Here is a 25,354-nt window from a genome sequence, read left to right on the forward strand (position 1 = left end):
ATCAACCAACAAGGGGGCACATTATTGTATATAATCTAAAGGGTGACCATATCATAATTCACAATTTATTTCTTGTTTCTCCTGTTGCATTTTTAGAGTTCACTTAACACTTTGGATTCTAGAAGATAACATAGCAACAGCTACATAGTAAAAAAAAAAATCCCCATGTTTTTTCATGTATGTTGAAATTTTTAGGTCTATGTATTCTTTTGTAGTGCCTTCGCATTTTCCTAGATGTATAAAAATGTAAATTAGATTTTTTTTTTAAATTTCACTTGTGCAAACAAAAAAAGAAGGGAACTAAAGGCAAAAATATCCCACTGAGAAACAGATATTTCTCCCCTCAACTTTCTCTGGTATTATAGATCACAGATTTTTGCTTGAAGAATAATAGAATTGTGATTTCTCTCTTTAGTCTTAATGTGATATTTACTTTCAATGTGAATTTTCCAGTTAATCAAGCACACTGAAATATTTCACTCTTGCTCATCATATTATTTCACTGTTTAGGTACAAAAACCTTTCATTACATGTTATATAGCACTTTTCATCTCACCAATTACTTGTTTTCACTCAGATGAAAAGGATGTGAGCTAAGCCACCAATTACCTTTACAGGCCTTAATCTAGTTTTTCTATCTTTGGTATCTCTTGTATCTTATGTGTCTGACCGTACAATGCTGTGATAATGCAAGCTAGGTTTGCAAAATTTTGCTTTATAGGCCTACATGTTTTTAAATTAGATCTTTATTGTTGAAAGTATTACATATGTCCCTTCCCCCATTAATCCTTCTAGCCTGCTTCTTCCCTTCCATCTGCCCTAGCCTCTACCAACCTATTGTCTGTGTCCATGACTTATGCATATACATATACAAGACATACAAGTTCTTTGATTGATATCTTCCCTCCCACTCACCCACCTCCCACTTGCTTTTGATACTCAATATATCCTACCTAATAAAAGAGTAATATGTAAACTAACCATCACTCTGCTATACCCACTAACCACGCCCACCAGCCAATCAGAGTGAGTATGCAAATTAACCCCTAACTAAGATTGTTGCAGCCACAGAGAGCAGTTGAGAGGCTTGGGTTTCCCTGGCAATAGAGGAAGCTGAGCTTTCCACACACCCTGGCCAGCCTAGGCCTCCTCTGAAGGACACAAAGTTTCAATTATATCAATAGAAGATAAATCCCAAGAAAAATGGTGGCAACCACGGAGCTGGAGAGAACAGGCTAGGGTTGCCCCCAGTAACAGAGGAAGCCAAGTTTTCCACCTCCCTGGCTGGCCTAGGCCTCCACTCTAGGCTACAAAGTTTCAATTACAGAAGGTAAACAAATTCAGACAGAAGTGGCTGTCAGCCACTGAGCAGGCTTGGCTTTGCTCCAGGCCACAAAGTATCAATTGTAGAAGGTAAGTAAATTCCAGATATCAGGGCCTCCATTTGGGTTGGTGCGTGGCTGACCTTCAAAACCACACAGGCCCCTCGCCAAGGCCACCCCACGCCCCAAGGGAACCCCTACCCTGTTCTGGGACACTCTTTAGGACAAACCAGCTGGCCCCCACCCATGCACCAGGCCTCTATCCTATCTAATAAAAGTGTAATATGCAGATTGACTATCACTCCAACACACAATAGTTACCCCCATGTGGTTAAAGATACTGCCCCTAGTGGACACAAGATGGACACCACAAGATGGCCAGCAGTGGAGGGCAGTTGGAAGGCACCAGGCCTGCAAGGGAGGGCAGTTGAGAGGGACCAGGTCTGCAAGGGAGGGCAGTTGGAGGTGATCAACCCTGCAGGGAGGGCAGTTAGGGGTGACCCGGCCAGCAGAGGAGGGAAGTTGGGTGCAAACAGGCTTGCAGGGAGCAATTAAACATCAATCAGGCTGGCATGGGAGTGCTTAGGGGGTGATCAGGCTGGCAGGCAGAAGCAGTTAGGAGCAATGAGGAAGGCAGGAGAACAGTTTGGAGCCAGCAGTCCTGGATTGTGAGAGGGATGTCCTACTGCCTGTTTAGACCCAGTGGGTTTGGGTCTAAACGGGCAATTAAACATCCCTGGAGGGTCCCAGATCGGAGAGGGTGCAGGCTGGGCTGAGGGATACCCCTACACCCCCCCCACCACCACTACCTCTTGCACAAAACTTGTGCACCGGGCCTCTAATATATATATGTAAAATTTAGAATTATTATAAGTGTTATAAGTATGTGGTGAGAATAAACACAAAAATGACCCCAAATGTCCACCTGTCCCTGAATATGCACTCATTAAGATCCTATGAATAAAGACCAGCCTTCGTAAGCTTTGAAATGTATAGATCAATAGAATACAATAGATCTAGTAGAGTATTATACCTAAGCCTCTTGAGGTCTTCTGATCTCATAAAATACACCTGGATTAACCTGTTGGATGATGAGATGCATATGGCCCAGTCACTGACATTATCCCATCATATATATTAGTGAGCCTAGCCAAGACCAGAAGAACCACCTGACTTGGTCCAGCCTAATTTTTAACCCACAATATCATGATCCAAACAGATGATTATTTTTTTAAAGCTTATTTATGGTATGTTTTGCTCTATAGCCATAACTTTAGATTCAAATAGATTTAGATGTAAATAGATTTTGACAGATTCAAAGGAAAAGAATAGATATGATTGTAGTCAACAATGAACTATCTATATATATGGTATGTAAAATTTTGAGCCCACCTGAATTTGTTGTATTTTGCTTTATACTCCTTGTTTTGGGGGGCTTATGATTTATTTGTCAAGTTCTCTCTTTTAAATGACTATGTATCATTTTCTCTTCTCCAGAGTCAGCTATTAGTGTTCAGAAAAGATTATCCAGAAAGGAAAAAGAAGAATATCCTTCTAAGACCTTCATCATGTTCTTCAACTTGAGTAGTAATTCCCTATATTTTATAATTAAAATAAATGCTTTTTGCTTTTGCTGTGTTTTTATTTTTTCCATAGATGGCTATATGTCCTTTCATAAAATTACAAGGAAAAGTAAACATATTCTGAAAACATATTGAGACCATTTGGACATTTTTTTTTTTTTTTTAAATATCAAGGAAGAAACTAGTTTCACAATCTTTTTTTTTTTTTTTTTTTAGGTAATTCTATTTTAATGGCTTATCTAGTCAGAGTTACTGGCGCAAACACCAGGGAAAAAACAACAACAATTTAGTTAACTAAATAAAAAGTGAATTATAGCACTCCTCACACCTTGAATTTTTTTTCTACAAGATTTTAAATTTCTAGGTCAAGGCACGCCTGATTGGGTGAAAAAAGGAATATGTAATTGCTTTGTACTTTTATACGAGGCTTTTGTTCCTGTCCATTTTGAAATATGCTGCAAATAAGAAGGGTTTTAAAATCATAAGCAACCAAGAAACAAATGTCTTTTACCCCTGCCTTTGCTATCTAACAGTCCCATGTACCATTCCCCCCAAATTATATTTTTATATTAAAGATTAAAGTTTCAGTAACAATGACATCATTCCTGTGCAATAAAAATGTATTTACTTTCTTCCTAAAAGAAAAGTAAATAAAATCTTAGAATTAACTGTATCCAGCTTCAAGTCAAAGTTTAAGAGCATTGGTCATTATCTCAGAATTTTTCACCATCTGATCTTAATCTTCTGCACCTTATGAACTAAAATATGTTTAATAACCAACATACCTTACATTTAATTATGAAGGAAATAGAAAGGAAGGAAATATGTAGTTGAAATAACTGTATATGTGAATAACAAGCAAATAAGTTTGTGTAGATGCTACAGAGCTTGTTTCTAGAGTTATTAATGAGGCCCTAAGCAGTATTTAGAGCTTTCTTCCATGCTTCATGTTTCTTTTGCTTTCAGCTAATATCTGGTATTCTTATCCCGTGGGGTGTCCTAAATCTTTGTTCTTGAGAGACAAGGGTTCTTGGGGATACTGTCTGTATGCAATGCTGTCTAAGAGAGCTTTCTGTGATAAGGGAACTGTTCCACACGTGCAATCTAAAATAATGCAAGTGAGCCCTGGTTGGGTAGCTCAGTTGGTTAGAGCACCTTCTTGATACATCAACGTATTGGGTTTGATCCCCAGTCAGGCCACATATAAGAATCAACCAATCAATGAATGTATAACTAAGTGGAAGAGCAAATGGATATTTCTTTTTTTTTTTTTTTTATGGCCAACCTAAGTTATTTATTTAAGCCATCTCCTGCCATAAGCACAGAGATGGGAGATCGGTATACTCTTTAGTCTCATTTTACATTAGGAAAGAAGTCAGCTTAAGGTGCCATACACCTTCTGGTCCGTGTGCAGAATGTGGTCCAAACCAGTGCTGTGGTCCCCACTGGGCATTGGTCCAGGTTCTCTTTAATCGTCTTCATAGCCGGTTGGCAGGGGTTCACATGCGGGTTATGGAATAGAGTATGGTTACCATCTCCCCAGGGGAAGGGCTTGGTCCTGATGCGCAGGTAGGGGTAGGCGATGAACTCGGGTCTCTTGTGCTCTCCACGGTGCGACTTCAGGAAGACGATCAGCATGCTCACCGCCACGCCGGGGTGAGGGCCCTCCACAGGCGGGCTGAGCCCTCCTCGCCGTGGGTGCCGTTCCACATGGGCCACACCGCCCCCAGCAGCCGCCCCAGCAGCGCAGAAACCCGAGCCACAGCCGCCGTCGCCATCTTTTCACCAAGCGCAAATTGATATTTCTTGTTTCCTCCTTTCCCCTCTCTCTCTGAAATCAATCAATAAAATAAAATCAAAAAGTAATGTAAGTAAAAGTTGTTCTCTCCTGTCATATTCTGCATCTATAATCTCAAATATAAAATATCTCCAACTAAACTTTTCAGTATTGTAGTTACTAGCCACATGTGGCTATTTAACACTTGAAATGTGGCCAATGAGACCGAGAAACTGAATATTTAATTGTATTTAATATTAATTAAATGCCAAATAGACATTTATTAGACAATACAGCTATATAGATTTAGTAATCTTTCATTTATGTATTTTAAATGTTTTTATTAATTTTTTTTAAAGAGAGAGAGGAAGGGAAAAGGAGAGAGACCCTTCCAAGAGAGAGAAACATTGATTAGCTGCCTCCTGCATGCCCACTACTGGGGATGGAGCTACAACCCAGGCCAGGCATGTGTTCTGATGGGAAATCAAAGCAGTGACCTCTCTACATGGGATGATCCTCTACCAATTGAGTGAGTCATACTGATCACAGCCTTCCATTTACTTTTCTTCCCAGACATGGAAATACCTGGAGGTACCATAAGGGATTACCTGGATTCTTTTTATATTATTTATTTATTTTTGTTTGTTTTTTGTTTTTGTTTTTTTAGAGTTTTCTAGATCCTCTCTGAGGATATAATTTGATACTACTACTGCAGCGCCTGGGCACTCATGGCCATGTCATGAGTGCCCAGGCGCTGCAGTAGTACAATAGTATCAAATTATATCCTCAGAGAGGATCTAGAAAACTAGATCCCCCTTTTAAAATTAAACATTTTATTTTAGAACTAGAGGCTTGGTGCATAAATTCGTGCATGGGGGTGTGTCCCTCAGCCCAACCTGAACGCTCTCCAATCTGGGACCCCCCCATAGGATCGGTCCTAAACCGGCAGTCGGACATCCCTCTTACAATCAGGGACTGTTGGCTCCCAACCACTTGCCTGATCACCCCCTAATCACTCCCCTGCCAGCCTGATCACCAGCTTAATTGCTCCCCTGCTGACCTAGTCATCCCTAAGTGCCCTCCCCTGCCAGCCTGATTTGCTCCTACCAGCCTCTGCCTCGGACCCCACCACCAAGGCTTTGTCTGGAAGGAAGTCCCCAAATGGATGTCTGAAAGATGTTTGGCCTAATTAGCACATTACCCTTTTATTAGTATCAATATATTGTTTTACACACTTTAAATTATATAGTACATTCAACCTTTTTTACCCTGTTTTTTTCTTCTTTTTCAAAATACATCTTATTGATTTTTTTTTTATAGAGAGGGAGAAGAATAGAGAGTTACAAATATTGATGAGAGAGAAACATCAATCAGTTGCCTCCTGCACACCCCCAACTGGGGATGTGCTCGCAACCAAAATACATGCCCTTTACTGGAATCGAGCCTGGGACCCTTCAGTCCACAGGCCGATGCTCTATCCACTGAGCCAAACTGGTTAGGGCCCCCCCCACACACACTTATTATTATTATTATTATTATTATTATTTTTAGATTATCCACATTTATAGATATGGCATTAATTCATTTTCCATTGATTTTTAGAGAGAGTGGAAGGGAGAAGGATATATAGAGAGAAACATCAATGTATAATAAGAAACATCCCTTCAATTGCCTTTCTCAGGAGCCCTGACCAGGGATCCAACTTGAAACTCAGGTATGTGCCAAGTATGTTTCCTGACCTGGAATTGAACCTGCAATCTTTGAGTGCACAGGACCACGTTCATGCTCAACCAACCTGTCCACTACAGCCTGGCTGTTATACAATTTCTGGAATTTTAGTTCAATTAATTCTCACAAAGTCTGTGGTTTAGGTAAAATTCACATTTTGCTGATAAAAACAAACAAACAAACAAACAAACAAAAACCTCTTAGTTTTGAGACATTATTCTTCCTTCATTGCTGCATTTTCCTCCCAGCCCTAGTTAGGCTTTCGACAGCAGTTTCACTGGTATCTAGACCCAGAAGCATTCTCCTCACCACTACCCTCTCCAAAGCCTCCTCTGCACTAGTACTGAGGCTGTGCTGGAGGGCGCAGAGGCTAGGTAACGGAGACAATGACAGGATTTGGACCACAGGAACCACCGTATCTGCCTCTCCTCTCTCAGCCTTGGGCCCAGCAACTTCCAGCAGCACCAAGCTTCGGGATAGACTAAGGTTTGCAGGGCTAGCTCTTTGGACACTGTAAGTGCTTCAGTCTCTCCCTCTCAAGAGCTGTTGCTGCCCCCGAGGTTATAGGGCTGCCCTGGAAGGCCTCTATCGGCTTCCCATTCGTGGCAAACATGGCAGTAGACTCCGCGATAGAACTGCTATTTTTAGACACTTGAAAACACCCCAGTGCTGAAGTAAGACTTTGCTTTTTAATTCTGACTCTGCTTTTCGACTGTAGGACATATACAAAAAAATCCTTAGGCATACTTTGAGTTTCCCTTTTTCCAGTGGTCTTAAATTCTTCACCTACTCATTCCCCCCCAACCCCCCCAGCTGGGTGTGGGCACCACGTCTTTGGGAGAGCATCGGTGGCCATGACATTTCTCTGCATTATCTATATAGATTCCTGTATCTTTGGTTGAGTTGGCTGTTCTGCTTGCTTTGCTCCCTTGCCCCTTTATCCCCATCAACTTTGGGCCTTGAAGATATCTTGGTTCTCAGGTTTAGCTCAGGGGGTATTTGGGAGGATCTCAGTCTTGCTGTGTTTGACAGCAGTTCCAGAGACTGAACAGGTTATGATGGTGTCCTGATTCCTAAATCCCTCCTCTCAGGTCCTTTCTCTAATTGGAGTTAGGTGGACCAGATGTGACACTCATTCAGTTTAGGATTCACCCATTAGGACATGACATATTTGCACGGAACAGCTTTTGCGTGGAGGATACCTGTGAGGAGGGGAATCATCGGTGAAAGGAATCAATGGTGGATTTGGAACCCCCAGACAGGGAACCTCGCTCACTCCTTGCATGACTCCCCACTGCACTTCCTGCATGTCTCCCTCAGCAGCCGGCCTGGGTGTGCAGGAGGCTTGGCTTCCTTCTTCACCCAACAACAAAGGAAGCCAAGCTTCCCACCAGCTCTGTGGCTCTGGTATACTCCACCATATTTGTGGCTATGGGTGTGGCCATATTTGTGGCTATGGATGTGGCCATCCTTGTCGCAGAGTGATGGTTAATTTACATATTACCCTTTTATTATATAGGAGGATAATTTTATTTTTAGGGGAATCAAACATTTAGTCCCCAGCAGTGTCTAAATTCAGGGTGATTTGTGTGTGTGTGTGTGTATGGATGTCATGTTCTAGCACCATTTCTTGTAAAGACTATAATTTTTCAATGAACTGTCTTTGTTTTTTTGTCAAAGATAGTTGACTATGGTTTTGTGGGCCTACCTCTGGGCTCTTTGTTCTGTCCCATTGATCTATGTGTCTATTTTTAAATCAATACCACAATCTCTTGATTATGTAGATTTATAGTAAATCTTGAAGTCCTGAAATGTCAGTTCTCCAATTTTTATTCTCAGTATTATTGATATATTGTCTATTCTTGGAATTTTGCTTTCCATATAAACTTTAGAGTCAGCTTGTTGATATATATAAAACAGCCATTGCATTAAATCCATAGATCAAGTTGGGAAGATGAATATCTTCACAATTTGGAGTTTTTCAGTGTTAGCACAGAATATCTCTCCATTTACTAAGGTATCTTTTTATTTATTTCTTCAGTTTTTTTGTATTCTTTATGCAGATATAAATTTCTTTCATGTTTTCTCTTTGTCTTTGGTTTTCAGTAATTAGAATATTATATGACTAGGGGTGTGGGTATATGTATTTGGTGTATTTTCTGCTTTGTGTTCTTTGAACTTCCTGGGGGTGCTTTGTGCCTGTCATTAATTTTGGAAAGTTCTCAGCCACTATTACTTCAAAATAGTTCTTATGATCCATTCTCTTTCTTTTTTTCTCCTTGTATTCCAATCATGCAAGTTACATCTTTTGATGTTGTCCCATAATTCTTGGATGTCTATTCCCCCTGCTCCATTCTTTTTATCTCCAATTTAGTCTGGGAAATTTCTATTGATCCATCTTCTTGTTCTTTGATTATTTCCTCAGCTATGTTAAGTCTACTGATGAGCCTCTTAAAGACTTTCTTTATTTCTATTACACTGTTGTTTTCTAAAGGTTCCTTTTGATTATTTCTTAGAGTCTCCATATCTCTTCCATTACTCATCTATTTTTTAACATTCTCTACATTTTCCATTAGAGCCCTGAATGTATTTATTATAGTCATTTTAAATTCTCTGTCTAATAATTTCAAATAGTGTCATATTAGAGTCCAATTCTGGTACTTACTTTTTTTCTCTTTAGACCTTCTTCTTTTGCCTTTTGACATACCTGTTATTTTTTGTTGTTGAAAGCTAGACATGTTGAATCTGTTAGTATGAACTGAGGTAAACAGGCTTTGAGGGTAGGATTTAAATTAAGTTAATCTGACTAGGACTTGGGTTGTGTTAAAGTTTGCTATAGGAGCCAGAGGCTTCAGATTTCTTTTGTGTCCTTGTTTGTATCTTCCCTCTTATTTTAAGGTGTACTCCTCCTCAGAGAGAATATCTTGCAGCTTTTCATGCTGTTATTTATTTATTTCTTTTTAATATATTTTATTGATTTTTTTTTTTTTTACAGAGAGGAAGAGAGAGAGAGATAGAGGGTTAGAAACATTGATGAGAAAGAAATATCGATCAGCTGCCTCCTACACCCCCCCCCCCCCGGCCCCCTACTGGTGATACTCCTGCAACCAAGGTACATGCCCTTGACTGTAATGGAACCTGGGACCCTTCTCTCCACCGGCTGATGGTCTATTCAACCTGTTTCATGAGCCAAACAGGTTTCGGCTCATGCTGTTATTTCATTGCTATGGTTGTGAGTTGTGAGGAAGAGCGAACATTCTATATTCTTTCAGTTATCTCTCAATCTTTTAGTGACATGTGTCCCAAGGCTGTGACCTTCACAAATGTTTTTCTACTGGGATAGCTTTTATATCCTGCCCCCCACTCTCTTCTGTTGCTGTAGTATGCCCAATCTATTTCCTTAGAGACCTAGCCACTGTTGACGAAGGTTTTCTCTTCCCTCTTAGGTGAAACTGGACATCTGGAGAGAGCGAGAGTAGGAGGAAACCCTTCTTCTATCTGAAAGGAGGTTCCAGCAAAGTATTTTCTTCTGGGAAATAGGTCTTTGTTATGGAGACAGCAAATGGAGAAGGTCCTGAAAATATTTCACAATGATTACCCTCCTCTCCTTGCCAGAGCTAAGAGGGAATCTTTCTCAGGTCTTTACTCTGAGAACCTGGTAAGTTTCCTGAAGGTAAAGCCTACAAAAGTGTGAAAGTGCTCCTAAAACTATGCTCCAGAAATTTCTCATTTTCACACTAGCCTCAAATAGCCACCTGATAATTACCATTTTCGTGTCCTTATCAGTTTATGGCACAGACAGCTTCAACTCCAAGGGAGCTAATCTTGACTGGGATTGTCTGATGTGGTTGTTTGCCCCAAGTCTTCAATTCTTTAGTGGATTTGATATTCCTTTATTCAACGTTTTCTCATTGGAAGGACAGAACAAAAATTTCAAGCATTTTTCATGTCAGAACTGAATCTACTAGTTTCTCACTTAACATTTGGATCCATTAAAATAATTTCTGCCCAGCCAGCACGGCTCAGTGGTTGAGCATTGACCTATGAACCAGAAGATCATGGTTTGATTCCCCATCAGGGCACATACCTGGGTTGCTGGCTCAATCTCTAGTATGGGATGTTCAACAGGAAGTTGATCAATGATTCTCTCACATCAGTGATTTCTATCTCTCTCCCTCTTTCTTCCTCTCTAAAATCAATAAAAATATTGTATATTTTAAAAAAATAATTTGTAACAGTTCTTGAACTGTTCTATGACTTTCTTAATCTTCCTTTCAGTAGGCTTCTATAATAAGAGACTGAGCTCTGCTTTTCAGATATAAGATTCCTCTGAAAAAGCAAGAGTGCCTTGATTCTATGCAGCCAAACAGAAACCTTTCTACCAAATGTTTGATGGCAAAATTTGAAGAATTCTTTTCCCAACTGAGTATGTACCATTACATTTATGTACTCAGAATTCTACATATCTTATAGATTCAAAATGATCCTTTAGAATACATCATGTCCACTTCAATGTAAATAATCATAATTTGCTTGGTTTTTTTTTTTTGTTTTTTTTTTGGACACAGACAAAAAATTCTTAATATGGTAAGTAAGTTATTCCATGGTTAAGTCCTGCCTCTGGTCACAGCCTAATTGTATGCTACTGTTCCCCTCATTTAGTGTCTTCATGACACTGGTTTCCTAAAGTTTCTCAAAATTCTTTCCTACTGCATTACCTTCATATATGAAGTTACCTACAGCTGTATTATCATCATTTCCCTTCTGAACTTCAGTTCATACTTAAACTGTCAGTTTGCCTGTTTTTCAGAAAAGTCTTTTCTGGTCCTTAGAATAAACTGTCTCCTTAAATATTTATTTTCACATTTCGGGAAGAAGTATTACAACAATAATGAATTATTTAAATCATCATGTAATTTTTTCTTTATTATCTGTATCTCCTATTGAATTTTAACTCTAGCAGGTCAGGGACTGCATATTTGTTCAATGTTATATCCTTTGCACCAACAAAATCCTGGAAAACATTTTTTTTTTGTATGCATGGATTATGAATAAATAAACATTCAACCTTCATTTTCATGTTGAGGCAAACCAAATCCTTGATTTGGGTTTAGGGACATAAGGCAGAAATGATAAAAGTAGAGGTTCTCAAGGAGAAAATCAGGAGCAGAAATTTAATTTGAGTAATGATATGAAATTTCTCCCTTAGAGAAATTCAGAAATATTTGTAAGGAGGCTAGATTTCTTGCAGTAATACAGATGTTGGATGACATAATTTCTTTGGATTCCAAAGAGAAGGATGATCTCAAAATGCTCAAGAATTCAGGAGTGCTCAGATTACAGCTGCAGTTATAATATGATTATTGTTATTTTCAACTAGCTAATCTTTTCTATTCAAGTTTCTCAAAAATTGCAATGAAAGATGAGAAAATGCTTCAAAATCATTGATGACAGAATGATTTTCTGAGTGATATTTGTAGTCATCTTGAGTCTCTTGAAGTCATCATAGGATTTCAAGTTTAAGATGGTAATCAATGACTGCTTCCAATGAGTGTCACATAATTGTGGGATGAGCTTGTAGCTACATAACTGTATTATTAATAATACTAGAGCCCAGTGCATGAAATTCGTGCATGAGGGCAGGGGGACCCTCAAACAAGCCTGCACCCTCTCACAACCAAGGACCCCTTGGGGGATATCCTACTGCCGGTTTATAGGGATCAGGCCTAAACCAGCAGTCAGACATCCTTTTTACAATTTGGGACTGGCTCCTAACTGCTCACCTGCCTGCCTGTCTGATTGCCCCTAACCACTCTGCCTGCCTGATCACCTCTAACCACTCACTTGCCTGCCTTATGGCTTCTAACTACTCTCCTGCCTGCCTGACCACCCATAACCACTCGCTTGCCTGGATGATTGCCCCTAACCACCTCTGCTCTGCAACCAGGACCCAGGCTTCCCTCCTCTGGCCAGCTGCAGGCAACTGAACCTGGGCTTTCCTCCATCTGACCGGCTGTAGGCACCTGGGACCTGGATGGTGCTGCCTGGGCCCCAGCTTTGTCAGGTAGACTGGACCTCTTTCAGACCTCTGAAAGAGGTCCAGTCTACCTGGTTTAATTACCATATTACCCTTTTATTAATATAGATTATTATTAATACCATAAAGGGTTTATTATGCAAGTGTTTAATCCAATAAACTGACCAAATAATTATATTATACTAGGTGTGTTCTCATATGTAATAATATTTAATTTCCAACAGAACTCTATTGGGTAGGCAACATCATATTTTTTAAATTTTCTTTACAAATAACAAAACAGGTTCAGGATGAATAAATAATTTAGCCATGATCATATAGTTGATTTAGTGCCACAGAGAAGATATAAACCTTAGGTTTCCAATTCCCTTGAGGTTACAAGCCTCATTTTGTGAACAGCTTTATAGTCATTATCTCTATCTGTGGTATTTTTGGAATAGACTTTCACATATAATCAGTTTAAACATTGATAACATTAACCTATAATATATATTTATTGGGCAGATACACAGAGTTAATACTATATTTTTGTGCCAAATTTTATAATTATTTTCCCAACCTTATTCCAAAGAAAGAATACCCTGCCCTCAAAAACAAAATTCTTAAAAAAAAAAAAAAGTGCACTTAAACAAGGAAAACATGGAAATGTGTAGAATATCAAGGTTTTAAAGCAGCTGTTATGTGTGGAAAGTGAGCACACTTTATGGCAGTTTTTAGTATCTGTTCCAGCTGTGTAATATAATCTGAAAATTATACAGAGTAGTATTCATTTAAATGTGTAAACTTTATTGTCAAGAAGACAGCTTCAAAAGAAATAGCAGAACCCATTTTGTCAATTTTGTTTGGAGGAATTTCTTGGTAAATAAGAACAGAACAGAGCATGATAACTTATATGACACTTTAAATTGCATTTCAGGGCATCCAGCCAATTTTTCAACTTGCATAGCATGAACAAGAAAGCAATTTTGTCTAATTAGAACACAAAACCATCTTGGTAAATGTGTTATGTGTTGATATTTATATATATGATGTACATGTGCATTATTACACACACTTGTTACACAGGCACACCCACAGTTGGTTTTTCTTATGAGTGACTCTTTAGAAGTGACTCTGGGCAAAACATAGCTGGAACATTTATTGTTGGGATTGTTCAACGTATTGCAGGGCAGCCATTATCTCTGGCTTCTGCCTACTAAATGGCAATTAAGGTGGCAACCAAAAATGTGCTCATAAATTTCCAAATGCTTCTTCAGGAAATGCATTATTCCTGTTGAGAACAACTGCTCTTAGAAGTGGCATAGAACTCAAACTAGGTCAATTGGAGTCCTTTCCCAGGGAATCTCAAACTGGTGCTGTCCAGTCTGTGAGGATGACTGTGGAAACTGCCAGTGAGCATCTCCGTGGCTACATGGAAATGGCTGGTCTGCAGTAAGAGAGAGTAAAACTGACAGAGTAGAGAGGCAGCAGACAGAGCTAGACTGTACTGATCTCTACCTGCCCTCCCCTAGGTTTAGTGACCTTCCTCCTTTTGCTGTAGCTAGTTCTGGTTGGGTTTCTATTGTTTGCTATTGAGAATTCGAACATGACATAGATAGTTTCTGAACATTATTATTTTGTATTAGGTATAACCAGTAATCATTGTCCCTTTAGTATGATGAAAAGAACTGAATAAAGGAGATAGTCGATAAAGGCAAAAAATGAGGATACCAGCAGAGAGTTATTTAAGGTTCTGATGGATTATATTGTGAAAATAAATTTCCAGGAATACTTACTGGGTGAAATTGAAACTTTGTATATGTATTTTTAAAATGAAAATAAATTAGATTATATAAAGAAAGTGTGTGCTGATTTTAAATATTAGGGAAGAAAATGTGTCCAAAGTTAACTAAAACATTATATCTATTCCATGTAAATTCCTTTTTTGAAATGGTAAGTTAGGGCACTGCTACTCACATAATCTTTACTAGGTGTCATTATGTGCTCTCTGGCAAGGCAAATGTTTTCATTGGAAATGGTTACCTTATTAATATAGTAGATGCTTTCAGGAAACCAGTATCCATCAAAATTTTGTCTTTGGTCCAACTTTGGTATGGATGTTCTTTGGAAAGTCTTCAGGAGAGATTTACATTACAATAAATGTTTAGTTACATAGAGATAAACTATAAAATATGTGCTAGGTTATATAATGAAGCAGCAATTCGAAACAATGCAATGTTAAAGATTGGTAAATAATTATGCCTAGTGTTTCTGCAATAGAGTATGAAGCACATGCTCTCTGGCTGATAATCAACTGTAGTTAGAGATGAAGGAGACAGATATTGCATTTTAAGGAGAAACTCATTTAAGGGGAACTTTAATGAATAAATTCATGTCATATTCTCAGTTTCTATTTTTAAAATATCTGATATTTAGACACATGCAAATATTGATTTGTGGAGATTGCAGAGTAAAAAATAAAGGCTAACATGTTTACTTTTCAGCTAATTTTCATTTATCCTTGTTCCTCTTATTGAAATTGTTTTTTATTGTTATGAGAACCAGGAGTCTCCGAGCTCTTCCCTGTTCTCCTGACTCATGACAATGCTCCTAAATTCATTATTCATTTGTTGGTCCACTTAACCTGTACACCTATGTCAAAGCTTTTAAAATGGACACACCTGGGAGCAAAAAAGAAGTCACATAAAAAATAGGTATCAACTTGGGGACTCAAAATCAAGTATGCCAAAGCCTTTGTAAGAGCTGCTATTTCTGCCATTTTCTTCCTTAATGCTACAATGTAGTATGGGCTCTCCAACAATAAGAGCTTAATGTTCATTTTTATCTTTTTTTATAGAGCAGAACACAAGACATAGAGTAGGAAGCAACATCTCTCTATATATTAATATAATATGTGTTACATTAATATAACACTAAATATTTTTAGTGCAAGGGAATGATATTGTTTTTGTCCTGTCATAAATGCACATTTCATTAAAATTTTATGCTAATTAGTTAACTTCTAATTACTTACACACACATTGATTTTATCTACCTGGAAATTATTAATACTATGAAATGAAAGCATTGGATGATAGGATAAAAAGTCTTTATTTAGTTATTGATTATGAGAGATGAAAAGAATAACCATGATAATCCTAGTAAGGAAAAATCAAAACAGTTAAAATATATTTAGTGATACAGTCATTTCAATTGTATTAGAAATCCTATTGTTTAAGTCAGTAAAATTAAACTAGAAAAAAGTTTTTAGGAATAAATGTTATGGAAAATTAAAGTGCCTGAATAGAATGTCAAGATGACCAACTCAATTGTTTTTCCATCTTTAAATTTTATGTGATCTTTTAAATGGATCACTATAACCAATGCAAGAGTTTTTAACTAGTTTCTTTTCACTTAAGCTACTATTTAACATTATATGCGTAAACATGATCAGAATATTAGAAACAACATCTTTGGCGAAGCTCCTAATTTTGTAAAAATATTTCATATAATCCTATATAATAAAAGCCTAATATGCAAATAGACCAAACTGTGGAACAACCAATGGAACGACTGGTCACTATGACATGCACTGACCACCAGGGGGCAGATGCTCAATGCAGGAAATGGCCCCAGGCCGCAGGCCCCAGGCCAGACAAAGTCAGTGCTAGCGGGGGGGAGAGGGGAGCCCAGTTGCCCCACTAGTTGCCCTATAGATCATCCCTGATCACCAGCTAGGCCTAGGGACCCTACCCATGCACACATTTTGTGTAGCAGGCCTCTAGTCTATATATATATATATATATAAGCCTAAGCTACTGGTATGACCAAATGACTGGAATGACCAGAACAACTGGTTGATCAGTTACTAATATGTGCACTTACCACCAGGGGACAGACGCTCAATGCAAGGGCGGTCAGTGCACTTCCACAGCCAACCTTTCACGGCCAGCCAACCTCCCATGGTTCCTCCCCCTTGCTGGCAGGCCTTGATCTGCTCTATTGAGGCTGGCCAACCTCCTGTGGTCTCTCTCCCCCACTGGTCCTTCCCCCTGTGTCTCCCCCCAGCACCAGCCTCCAATTGGCCCAGTCCCGATCGGTCGTGATTGCCGGCCAGGCCAAGGGATCCCACCCATGCATGCATTCATGCTTTGGCCCTCTAGTATTGCATATATTTCAATAACATGAAACATCGAATTGAAAATCTATCTGGAGCATGTGACTAATATTGACCAGTAATCTGAATTTTTCAATCCTAAACTTTATTCATATTTTTCCCTTCAAACAGTTTTCTGGGGTCAGCTAGATAACCTAATTTGTTTAAATAAGTTAAGAATGTATCATTTTTTGTTTTTTGTTTTTTGTTAATCTTTATCTGAGGATATTTTTTTTCCATTGATTTTAATTTTAATTTTTTATTTTAGAGAAAGTGGAAAGTAAGTAGTGGGAAGAAGAGAGAGAAACATTGATGTGAGACAGACGCATTGATTAATTGCCTTCCACAGTCTACCCGACCTGGGCTGGAGATTGAACCTGTAACCCAGGTATTTGCCCTTGACCTAGAATAGAGCTGTAACCCTTTGAGTCAGGGGATAAAGCTCTAACCACTGCAAAACACTGGCCAAGACAAGAAGATACCTTAATATGTTCATTTGTGTTTTTATCTTTTACCAAAAAGAAAGCTTCTTACAAATATTCTTAGAAAACATATCTTCTTATATGATTCATTTTTACTCTTGGAAAATCAAGAGACAGAATTACATTACAATAGTATTTCTTTTAAAAAGTTGGTCATAGCTATGGGAAAAAGAAGTCTTAAAAAGATTCCAAAAATATTAATCTTTCCATCACCAAAAAGATTTACATTTACCTAATCTAGATTAGCCATTGGCTTCTTCTATGCCTCTATTACACCCCTCTTATTTTACACATTCACAATCATTATCTGCTTTATCTATGTATGTATATGCATGTGTTATGTTTTTGTTTGTACTTACTGGCTTATAGACTCTCATGTCTATTAGTCTAAATGACATGAGGACATGAATCTCTTTTTATCTTGCTCACTGCTGGGTTCCCAGTGTCTTGTATAGAGACTATAATATAAAACAGGGATTTTTGTCTGCTTTGCTCACTACCATTTCCTCAGCACATCTTTACTACTAAAAGAGAAAAATGCAAATTATATCACTCCATTATACCCAACAGCCAATCAGCATGAATATGCAAGTTGAAGCAAAAAACAAAACAAAAACAAAACGTGGCAGCAGCAGCCCTGCCCCCAGGCACTCTGAGCCTCGGGGAGTTGGAGAAGTCAGGTGCCAGCGCCTGAGGCTGGCTGTAACCACGGAGACCAAGAAACCGCATACCTTGTGACCCCAGAACTCAACCAGCCTCACGTCCTCCTGCCCCATGTACTGGGGGATACTGAGTAACCGGGCCCCAGTGCTTGAGGCTGGGTGCACCCGGGATGGAGAAGCCACCTGCCCCTTGATCCCAGGCTACAGCCACCTGGAGAAGCTGCCTGCCCCATGTCCACCCATCCCACATCCTGGGGGAGATGGAGAAACTGGGTGCCAGTGCCTGAGGCTGGCTGCACCCAGGAGATGAAGAAACCACCTGCCCTGTCTTCCCAGCTGGAGAAGTTGCTCCAGCTGCATCTGAGAGAAGATGGAGAAGCTGCCTGCCTGTGGTCCAGGTGTCAGCACTTGTGGCTGCAGCCCAGGCAAAGCCACCTGCCCACCATCCCCTGGGGCTACAGCTGGCCTGGACGCCTGACCAGAGGGAAGGAAGCCTAAATCCCAGGGGCCTGTGGTTGGCTGGAGAAGGGAATCCTGGGTCCCGGGTACAGGGTACAGAGCCGAGGCAGAGGTGGCTAGGGGCAATCAAGTCAGCAGGGGAGCAATTAGAGATGATCAGGCTGGCAGGCAGAAGCAGTTAGGGGCAATCAAGCAGGCAGGGGAACAATTAGGAGCCAGCAGTTTTGGGTTGTGAGAGCGATGTCCTACTGCTGGTTATCCCACGAGGGGTCCCAGATTGGAGAGGGTGCAGGCCAGGCTGAGGGGGACCCTCCCCGCCACCCCCTGTGAATGAATTTTGTATTCCGGGCCCCTAGTAGAATTTATAATAATAAAAGCATAATATGCTAATTAGACCAGATGTCCTTCTGGACAACCTTCCTGATGACGTCCGTGCTAAGAGGAAAGCTCAGATCCCACATGCCTGCAGGCTGCAAGAGGGAAGCTCGGGTCCCATGTGCCAGAGGGAACTGGTGCCAGCAGCCAGGAGAAGGAAAGCCTACTCTTGGATTAATTTTGTGCATCAGGCCTCTAGTATAACCGAAAGAAATAAAAATTTTAAAAAAGGAAGGAAGGAAGGTTAGTATAGTAGGCACTTGGTAAATATTTATTGAATGAATAAATTAAATCATTTCTGTGTTTCAAGATTTTCTTTCTGGACATCATTTTAAAGTGAAGATTGCATCTGGATGTTGGTTGTTTAGACCACATGTGTCAAACACAAGGCCTGCGGGCCAAATCCGTCCCGCCAGGCCTTGCAATGTGGCCCACACCGCGCTGTCATCACTGCACTCCTCTGCGTTTCCATCACAATGACAGTTTATGACTGTTCAGTAAACCATTCGGCCCGCGATTTAGGCTGGATTTTAGATTTTGGCCCCTTCTCTGATTGAGTTCGACACCCCTAGTTTAGACAGTAGCAATAGGCCAGTTTTGCAAAGCTTTCTTACCCATCTCTGGGCTTTTGCAAAGTATTGCATTCTGAATTCGTATTATCATTTTTTGGATACTATGAATTGTGCTCTGTAGAGGTAGAAGATTATACAGAAGAAAACTTCTTTCTAGAAGAAAGTTGCCTATTTTTTTTTTTTTTAGATGGGAAGGGAAGATTGTCTATGGCCCTTGATTCACTAACTGAGTTTAAGAAAACTAACTATTCCAATATACTTAGCTTCCTAATAAGAGACCTTCTGTACCTAGTATTGTCCTACACCCTTGAGATAATCTGAGGGAGGAGGTGGGGGAAAATAAGTCATGGATCTCTACAGACTTATAGTTTCCATGTAGTTACCTGGTGTTTTCTCTCTTTCCATAAAAGTTATAAGCTGATATGATGAGCAGAATTATGATAATTCTCCCATTTAACAATTAAGTTTTCTGTAAGGAAAAACTATTATGTGGTGATGATAGAAGATTTTCTAAGAATAAACTAAGGAATAGTCATATTTTCTGTTAATGCCAGGGAATAGATGATAACCTCAGCACCATAAAGTTAAAATTAATCATTTCTTTAAAATATGCCCATAGATGCTCTCCCTCTCCCACCCTCTTCCAATCCCTCCAGGGGTGTCATCTTGACCTTCCTCACTTCTAAGCTCCAAGGGCCCTTCCTTTGCCTCTATAATTTGTTTCCTAAGCCTATTTCTTCTGTGAATTACTTCTTCTACCTCTGTGATTTTCTATGTAAATGTAAAAAAAAAAATGCCCATTGTCAACAATTATTTGTGTCAATAACATGGCTTAAAATAGCATTTTGGGGAAACAAACACACTTCTGCCCTCTTTCCCCCCTGCTATCTTTATACTTCAATTCTTCAAAATATCCCCCATGCTCTGTTTGCAACTTTAATGATTATTTGATTATTTCTTATTAGCTCCAATGTGTCTAGAAGGGAGTAGGTGAATGGCTGGAAATGGGACAAAAGAAAATAAATGAGAATGAAGGAGGGGAAAATATCCTTTCTAAAAAAAAAAAAAAGACAGAATGAGGTGGTGTTGTTGTTTTTAATAAATTATGGGCTATTTGCCTACTCAATTCCACCTTCCCCCGGCTCCCAATATGAACCTTTTATGAAAATGAAAGAAAAATGCATGCTAAATATACTCCAAGTCAAATCATGTTGATGTTTTCCTTTCTTCATTTCTGTAACTGATTTTGGCACCTTAATACAAGGATGATAGCATGCAAATCTTTATACAATAACCTAGTTAGGATTCCCACAATAAGTAACTCCCATATCCATCACTTTTAAAGCATCATTGCAAAGACTGGAGTGCAGCAATGTGCCCTTATGTTTCTTATTTTCCAGATCAATCTGTTTTTCTTAATTTTAATTTATAATCAGCACAACTGAAGCTTCCTAATCATATCAGACATGCCAATCCTTTCAGAAGCAAATCTGATTTAACATCAAGGAGCCTGGCTCACATTCATGGAGGAGTTTTATTCCCGCTGCTCTCCAGAAGTTTTTGCTGGGACTTAGCACACTTATTCAGCTGAGATTCCACCGTGGTTCCTAATACCTGGTGGGCAAAAATCTCTCTCATTTTAGCCAAGCAATCTCTTTGGTCCGCATAGCTTAGGGTGTACCTGGGCAGGTGATACTGCAGTGTCTTGTTTGCAGTTTTGGTGGAGAGGAAGAGAGATAAAAATGCATACAGAAGGAAGTTGCTCTTGAAAAATTCTGGAACAAAACAAAAGCTGTTGCTTTGAAGGTAGAGGTGTGTTCACCTCACACTTTTAAAGGGATGTATGAGAGCTAGAATATAGGCTTATCATCCTATTTTGTTTTGCATCTCAGAATAGCTTCGCCTAACAGACAAATACCACTGATTCTATCTTAAGGGATACACAATTTTCCAGGAAGGCACTTTGAGGGTATTTTTGGCCTGCAAAGCAGATAGCAATGAGCTTTCCTTGCTAGCTGCAAGCTGGAGCTTGTGTCAGGCTTCACTAGGCACACAAGGCTCTGATTTTGTATCATTAAAGACTCATTATCTCTTTTAACTTCTGTTGAAAGCATTCATCCATAGCTCTAGCTACTACTGAAACAATAGATGCTCCGAGCTCAGTAATAATGCCTTTTTTTTTCTCCTTTTGCCAGCTGAAAGAGCCTTTAAAGGATGGATTGGCTTTCACAATGTGAAACAAAAAGCTACGGCTCAGGAAAAATATGAAAGGTTATTGCAATAAGTAACTTCAATTTTAAAGAGTAGAGGAATATCATCTGATGTGAGTTTCTCAGAGCTGGGAACCTGTGTACACCTGAATACTAAATTCCTATTGGGGAAATATTGCATTTTCTAGAGGAGAATGGCGTGCCTTACTTATGTTTAGCCTCAAAGAGGGAAGTGCTTTAATAAGAATAAAACAGGCTTAGTGTATTGATCTTGCCAATTTGTTTGGTATTAATATATATTTGGCAGGGAGCTAAACTCTCCATTGAATTCAACAGTGGATTATATGAACAGTAATTTCTACATTTACTGGCTTTGTTTACACTTTCATTATACCTCTACTGCATTATCTGATGCCTTCATATAGTTTTCAATCTCACAGCCACTTTAATCTCCTCCTGCACTCAGCATATCTGAGTGAGTTTGTTGGCATAAGGGAATTTTGAAGGTTATATTACAGTACATGAATCAACAGAAAATGAAATGCACTGGAGACATGATCAGCCAGTTTTAATTCATTGCAGAAAGTTATAGATACCAAAATGCATTTAATGTAATCTGATCTCTTTATTCAGTCCTGAATTTATGAGCAATTCACCAGGAGTCAAATGACAACTTTGTTTTAAAAATAGTAGTCTATATTGAATGCCATTTTAATATATCTCTGACATATTTACATTTAAAGAGTAGAGAAAAGTGGAATCTTTGAACATAAATTTCTCTGTTCATAGAGAAGAAAAGCCCGAGAAGGATGGTACTTTTGTTCACTGAAACATTATCTGTCATTGTAGCAGGTCAGGTTGGTGATAACAGTTAAATAAATCCTGCTCATCAGTACAGCTGGTAAACAGATTAGAAACCCCCTAGATTACTGAACATTTCACTTGAAGGAGGAGGCAAATAACGCCATTGCACTCAGTGCTATAAAAAACATTGTGTCAGCAAGCCTGCTCTTTGCCTAGAATGATCAAATGTTTTTGGTTCAGGCTGGTCAACAAGAAGAAATGGACAGTGGCTTCCCAGACAGTTTCCCTATCAGCAACACAAATAGATGTTCAACATCAATCAGTTATTGTTTGTTTATAATATGTGAATCTTCACTTGGGATTCCAAGTTGTTTTGGTAAGGTTGACCCCATCAAAATCACTGGTGTTACCTGGGAAGAGATAAGATAACCCCTTCTCATATTTGAGAATTTTTTTCTCACACACCATAGCATTGGAATTTAGGTTGAAAGGCAAATGTGGAAATACTAGCTGCTATTTTTATTTTAACATACAAAATTTATTATCCATTTCAAAGCCATCAAAATTTTCTTTTGGTGTCTTTGAGAATTTCTCTTTTTTTCTGTGAAATATATGTTTTTAGTTAATAGAAGAGCATATCTTATCAGATATACTGTCCCCAAATAAAATTTCAGCATCATCAAAAGCACACAAACACATAGTTTTACAGAGTACAATACAAAGCCAATTTTGATCATGTTCTTGCATTTACTAAAAAATGTGAGAAAGACTGTAAATCTGTCTCTAAATAAGTATCTTGTATCGAGAGAGAAGTACAGCACAATTATTTCACATAAGGTTTTGAAGAGACAACTTGAGAAAACTTTGCTTTAAAAGATATGAAGATAAATCACAAATAAACTCACAGGTCTATAACATTAAAACATGGGATTGCACTTAATAAGAAATAAAAGTAAAGTAGCTGAAGAAGGTTGTATACTCTTCCCCTCCCCCCCCCCCCCAATCACATTATACTAACTTCTATTTTTGGCAGAAATTAGCAACCTTTTCCATTAGTAGGAAAATGTGCTCTGAAAACTCTAGGAGGGCACTACAGCCACCATTACATTTGCCAATATTACCTTCTGGGCAGTGGAACAGGCATAAGCAGGAATAGCCTTAGGCCTACTTTCTTTAGGCACTCCTCATCAGACACTTCATTTCCAAGATATGCCACTTCTTTCCATCACAGGCCCATTTCTTTTCTCTATTCATCTACAACTGCTAGCTTTTCCGGTACATTGACTTCCATTTCACAATCCAGTTTTAAGGAAGAGAGTGTCTGTTTTGAACAGGCCCTTTCTGAGATTAATGTTACCTCAATACCACTTTTCTTTAATAAACTTATGCCAATAGCATCTTTTACATTGCAAGATACTATTTCTTTTGGGTCTCCTGATACATAAATGTGGCCATTGGTGAGACATCCATCAATACTGCAAACCAAAAGTTTTCTCTCCTCTAAGAAGTTGCCAAAATAACCATATCTTAATACTTGTTGTTCTTCAGTAGGCCAATCAATATCCACATCTATCGTCCACACTATGCTCAGCGTGCATTTCATAGTAGGTCCTGTAAGTAACCCATCTCTATCAAATGTCTCAGCAAAATAAAATGAGCCATTTTCATATAACTCTCCATCCCAATCTTGTCGAAGAAGTTGTTTAGCTGGATTCAAATTCAGAGGTTCTATCACTTCACGAACTCCCTTCTGAGTTTCACTCCATCGAAATTGCTGGCGCCTCATAACAGAGAAAACAGAATCATATACTTCTTCTCGAAACATATCTGCAACTTTTTGAAAGTCAGTAGAATGCAAAGATGGAGAAGTAGCTTGGATATTACTACCTACAATATCAACCTCATTGTGATAACTAAGCAATTCTATGGTGACATCTAATGAGGTAGAACTGTCTTTTAAAACTTCAGAACTTCTTTGATGAACTTGTGCACCAAATTGTTTGGCCACATTCTCAATTTCATCATGGTCCATTGAAACCCACACACTCTGGAAGGCCCCCGAGTCCAGGGCCACATGCAGGACCCAGCCAATTAGTGGGATCCTCACCAGATGCTTAATGTTCTTCAAAGGGATGCCCTTGCTGCCGCTCCATGCATGAATTAAGGCTGAGCAGAGACAGCCGCCCCTAAGGGTTGGAGACAGAGGTGGCGGCCCCCTTCGCTACCACCGAGTCCATCTTCCTCCCACACCTCCTCCCCAGCTTCTCCACATCCGGGAGCTCTTCTCTAGAAAATTTCTTATTGTTTATGTAAAAAAGCTATGTAATTTTATTAAGCCCAAGGAAATAACATAATTTGATAAGGATCTTAGTTTATTAAATGTGGGGATTATTATCATTATTATAAAACCATACTATATAACACTTACAAAGAACAATTACATTTAATAATTATGTTTATGTTAGTTATAAATATAATTGTATAAAAATATATTTTATTAAGTATGTGAAATAAAATTGTAGATTTCATAACTAATTTTTTGTAATAACTAGTGGCCTGGTACATGAATTCATGCACATTGAAAGGAAATTAATTAGAAGGAATATTTAAATATCTCAGTTCAACCTTTCTCTATAATAGAAGTGTCGATCAAATTCATGATACAAAATGATAGATCAAAACACACATGAGCAATTGGTACGAGAGCTTGATATATATTGTGCATGTGCCAGTCAATGTTTATTTTTAAATTGCCAGTGAGTCATATTTACTGGCCAGTTGGTTGATCAGATGGCCTTCTGATGGAGGTCATTCTGAGTGATTAGTTTAATTGACCCTTCAGTCTACAGACCGATGCTCTATCCACTGAGCCAAACCGATTTTGGCTAGAAAGTACTTCTTAATGTACAGCCCGAGTATTCCCTTGCTCAATTTCATCTAATTGCTAAATTTCTTTTGTGTTTCTTTCAAAAATTGACTAGCCATACCTTCCCTCAGTTTCCACCCATTCAAACTACATTTAGTTATTTATGTTTTCATTACAGTGCAATTTCTCTAATCAAAGTTGTTTACATTTCTCATTTTTACCCTTTTTGTGGGGAGGGGGTAAATCTGTGACACGATAGTGTTTTAATTATGCTCTTTTAAGAGGCTTTTCTAGATCATATACACCAAATTTGTAATACTGTAGCTCAACCTGTGATGCCTA

At 38.8% G+C, this 25,354-nt stretch overlaps 2 pseudogenes; both read right to left on the reverse strand.

Moving 5' to 3' along the window:
* Positions 1 to 4,261: 4,261 nt before the first annotated feature.
* On the reverse strand, positions 4,262 to 4,690 carry LOC118723890 (annotated as a pseudogene).
* An 18,329-nt stretch (positions 4,691 to 23,019) lies between these two features.
* On the reverse strand, positions 23,020 to 24,426 carry LOC118702296 (annotated as a pseudogene).
* Positions 24,427 to 25,354: the final 928 nt, after the last annotated feature.

This window comes from Pipistrellus kuhlii, unplaced genomic scaffold (genome assembly GCF_014108245.1).
Source record: "Pipistrellus kuhlii isolate mPipKuh1 unplaced genomic scaffold, mPipKuh1.p scaffold_m20_p_1, whole genome shotgun sequence".
Classification (NCBI taxonomy): domain Eukaryota; kingdom Metazoa; phylum Chordata; class Mammalia; order Chiroptera; family Vespertilionidae; genus Pipistrellus; species Pipistrellus kuhlii.